Raw genomic sequence first — 5000 nt, 5'->3', positions numbered from 1 at the left:
TTTCCTGACTGATAGACTGAATATATGAGTATTTCTTTTTCAGTCGTTCGTTAAAAATTCCTCTTTGATCAGGTGAATTGTGCTTGTTAAATCTTCGTGAGAGTCAATGGCACAGTTGCACTCGTCACATAAAAAAAATGTTTAGCTGTGATACTATAAAAGAACCATTTTAAGTTCCCAAAGAACCAGTTAACAGTTCTTAAAAGAACCTTTTTTTTTTTGGTGTGACAAAGATTTTAATTATCTAAAGGACATTTTTCCACTATAAAGAACCTTTAGTGCAATAAAAAGGTTCTATGGTTCTTCATGGAACCACTGATGCCAATAAAGAACCTTTATTTTGAAGGGTGCAAAGAACTTTTTGTGCAATGGGAGAGTTTAACACTTAAAAAAATAAAGGTTCCAAAACAGGGTTTTCACAGTGATGTCATAGATTGGAGAACCATTTTTGGTTCCCCAAAGAACCTTTTAGCGATCAGTTCTATCATAAAGGTTGTGACCTCGTGAACGCGTTGGCAGTGTATAATCAGCATCAGAGGCAAAAATCTGCAAACAGAGATGATCATTTTTTTGGTCGATCACAGGTTGTTTGGGGTTTACGATCGTCCAGCGCTGCTGTTGTTTGGATGTTTCAACCCACTGAGGTTCATTTCTCTCCTGTGACACGCAGGAAAACACTGATGACCTCCCTTCACATTTTTCACCATTTACGGTTTGGAAAACTCTTGTGTTTTGGCCAGACCAGCACACACACACACACACTCCTGCACACATAAACATGCATACATGCACTCGTATGTGTACTGACACACTCGTAATATTTGTGCGAGTCTGTTCAGATGTGACACCGGACACAGACATGCTGTTAAACCAACCAAAACTCAATCCAATGTCTTTCTGAGATTTGATGATCACAGACTTTCTTCCCCTTTAAGGTTACATATGAAACACCTGACGGAACCCTTTAAGGTTCTATATGAAACGCCTAAAGGAACCCTTTAAGGTTCTATATGAAACGCCTGAAGGAACCCTTTAAGGTTCTATATGAAACACCTAAAGGAACCCTTTAAGATTCTATATGAAATGCCTGAAGGAACCCTTTAAGGTTCTACATATGAAGCACCTGATGGAACCCTTTTAGATTGTAAATAAAGTGCGCCTGAAGGAACCCTTTAAGGTTCTACATATAAATCACCTGAAGGAACCCTTTAAGGTTCTACATATAAATCACCTGACGGAACCCTTTAAGATTCTATATAAAGTGCCTGAAGGAACCCTTTAAGGTTCTACATATAAATCACCTGAAGGAACCCTTTAAGGTTCTACATATAAATCACCTGACGGAACCCTTTAAGGTTCTACATATAAATCACCTGACGGAACCCTTTAAGATTCTATATAAAGTGCCTGAAGGAACGTTTTAAGGTTCTACATATGAAGCGCCTGAAGGAACCCTTTAAGGTTCTACATATAAATCACCTGACAGAACCCTTTAAGGTTCTACATATAAATCACCTGACAGAACCCTTTAAGATTCTATATAAAGTGCCTGATGGAACCCTTTAAGGTTCTACATATGAAACGCCTGAAGGAACCCTTTAAGGTTCTACATATGAAGCGCCTGAAGGAACCCTTTAAGGTTCTATATATGAAACACCCGACGGAACCCTTTAAGGTTCTATATGAAACGCCTGAAGGAACCCTTTAAGGTTCTATATAAAGTGCCTGAAGGAACCCTTTAAGATTCTATATAAAGTGCCTGAAGGAACCCTTTAAGGTTCTACATAAGAAGCACCTGATAGAACCCTTTAAGGTTCTACATATGAAACACCTGAAGGAACCCTTTAAGGTTCTATATGAAACGCCTGAAGGAACCCTTTAAGGTTCTACATATGAAGCACCTGATGGAACCCTTTAAGGTTCTACATATGAAGCACCTGATGGAACCCTTTTAGATTGTAAATAAAGTGCGCCTGAAGGAACCCTTTAAGGTTCTACATATGAAGCACCTGATGGAACCCTTTAAGGTTCTACATATGAAGCACCTGATGGAACCCTTTTAGATTGTAAATAAAGTGCGCCTGAAGGAACCCTTTAAGGTTCTACATATAAATCACCTGAAGTAACCCTTTAAGGTTCTACATATAAATCACCTGACGGAACCCTTTAAGATTCTATATAAAGTGCCTGAAGGAACCCTTTAAGGTTCTACATAAAAATCACCTAACGGAACCCTTTAAGGTTCTACATATAAATCACCTGACGGAACCCTTTAAGATTCTATATAAAGTGCCTGAAGGAACGTTTTAAGGTTCTACATATGAAGCGCCTGAAGGAACCCTTTAAGGTTCTACATATAAATCACCTGACAGAACCCTTTAAGGTTCCGGGGGCGGCAGTGGCTCAGTGGTTCATGTAGGTTGTCTACAAACCGAAAGGTTGGTGGTTCAATCCCCGGTTCCACTTGACCAAGTGTCGAGGTGTCCATGAGCAAGACACCTAACCCCAGCTGCTCCCGACGAGCTGGATGGCGCCTTGCATGGCTGACACCGCCGTCGGTGTATGAATGAGTGAGTGAATGGGTGAATGTGAGGCAATGTAAAGCGCTTTGGTGGCCATAGGTCTGTGAAAGCGCTATATAAATGCAGTCCATTTACCATTTACCATTCTACATATAAATCACCTGACAGAACCCTTTAAGATTCTATATAAAGTGCCTGATGGAACCCTTTAAGGTTCTACATATGAAACGCCTGAAGGAACCCTTTAAGGTTCTACATATGAAGCGCCTGAAGGAACCCTTTAAGGTTCTATATATGAAACACCCGACGGAACCCTTTAAGGTTCTATATGAAACGCCTGAAGGAACCCTTTAAGGTTCTATATAAAGTGCCTGAAGGAACCCTTTAAGATTCTACATAAAGTGCCTGAAGGAACCCTTTAAGGTTCTACATAAGAAGCACCTGATAGAACACTTTAAGGTTCTACATATGAAACACCTGAAGGAACCCTTTAAGGTTCTATATGAAACGCCTGAAGGAACCCTTTAAGGTTCTATATAAAGTGCCTGAAGGAACCCTTTAAAGTTCTACATATGAAGCACCTGATGGAACCCTTTAAGGTTCTATATTTGAAACGCCTGAAGGAACCCTTTAAGGTTCTATATATGAAACGCCTGAAGGAACCCTTTAAGATTCTATATGAAACACCTGACGGAACCCTTTAAGATTCTACATATGAAGCGCCTGACGGAACCCTTTAAGGTTCTATATGAAACGCCTGAAGGAACCCTTTAGGTTCTATATATGAAACACCCGATGGAACCCTTTAAGGTTCTACATATGAAGCACCTGATGGAACCCTTTAAGGTTCTACATATGAAACACCTGAAGGAACCCTTTAAGGTTATATATAAAGTGCCTGAAGGAACCCTTTAAGATTCTATATAAAGTGCCTGAAGGAACCCTTTAAGGTTCTACATAAGAAGCACCTGATGGAACCCTTTAAGGTTCTACATATGAAACACCTGAAGGAACCCTTTAAGGTTCTATATGAAACGCCTGAAGGAACCCTTTAAGATTCTATATAAAGTGCCTGAAGGAACCCTTTAAGGTTCTACATAAGAAGCACCTGATGGAACCCTTTAAGGTTCTACATATGAAACACCTGATGGAACCCTTTAAGGTTCTACATATGAAACACCTGAAGGAACCCTTTAAGGTTCTATATGAAATGCCTGAAGGAACCCTTTAAGGTTATATACAAAGTGCCTGAAGGAACCCTTTAAGATTCTATATAAAGTGCCTGAAGGAACCCTTTAAGGTTCTACATAAGAAGCACCTGATGGAACCCTTTAAGGTTCTACATATGAAACACCTGAAGGAACCCTTTAAGGTTCTATATGAAACGCCTGAAGGAACCCTTTAAGGTTCTATATAAAGTGCCTGAAGGAACCCTTTAAGATTCTATATAAAGTGCATGAAGGAACCCTTTAAGGGTCTACATATGAAGCACCTGAAGGATCCCTTTAAGGTTCTATATTTGAAACGCCTGAAGGAACCCTTTAAGGTTCTATATATGAAACGCCTGAAGGAACCCTTTAAGATTCTATATGAAACCCCTGACGGAACCCTTTAAGGTTCTACATATGAAGCGCCTGACGGAACCCTTTAAGGTTCTATATGAAACGCCTGAAGGAACCCTTTAGGTTCTATATATGAAACACCCGATGGAACCCTTTAAGGTTCTACATATGAAGCACCTGATGGAACCCTTTAAGGTTCTACATATGAAACACCTGAAGGAACCCTTTAAGGTTCTATATGAAACGCCTGAAGGAACCCTTTAAGGTTCTACATATGAAACGCCTGAAGGAACCCTTTAAGATTCTATATAAAGTGACTGAAGGAACCCTTTAAGGTTCTACATGTGAAGCGCCTAACGGAGCCCTTTAAGGTTCTACATATGAAGCACTTGATGGAACCCTTTAAGATTCTATATAAAGTGCCTGAAGGAACCCTTTAAGGTTCTACATATAAAGCGCCTGATGGAACCCTTTAAGGTTCTACATATAAAGCGCATGATGGAACCATTTATGGAACCTTTTCTCCTGAGAGTGTAGTGTGGACAGAGAGCATATTGAAATGAAAATGCCATTTTCAAATGCATCCATATTAATGTAGACAATAGCCTGATATTAATCTTTGCGCTTACAAGTTTATTTATGGTCATTCAGCCTAATTGGAGCATCTGATATCAGCAGGTGATGAACCAACGGCTCTAGAACCGGAGCGGCACATGATTCTCTGATGTTTGAGGTCATTCACTCGCTGACTCATACCGACTCGCCCATCACACTTTAACCCAAGACAAATAACGACCCTCAGATGATGTCATCCAATCAGATCTGTGCGTTAGATCCATCAACAGCACAACGACAGACAGATGCAGGCTGATGTTCACAGCTGCAGAATCTTGTTTTCCTGACAAAAGCCCCTCAG

The sequence above is a fragment of the Abramis brama genome (genome assembly GCF_963993115.1).
Source record: "Abramis brama genome assembly, chromosome: 9".
Taxonomy (NCBI): Eukaryota; Metazoa; Chordata; class Actinopteri; order Cypriniformes; family Leuciscidae; genus Abramis; species Abramis brama.
This window is presented reverse-complemented; position numbering follows the sequence as displayed.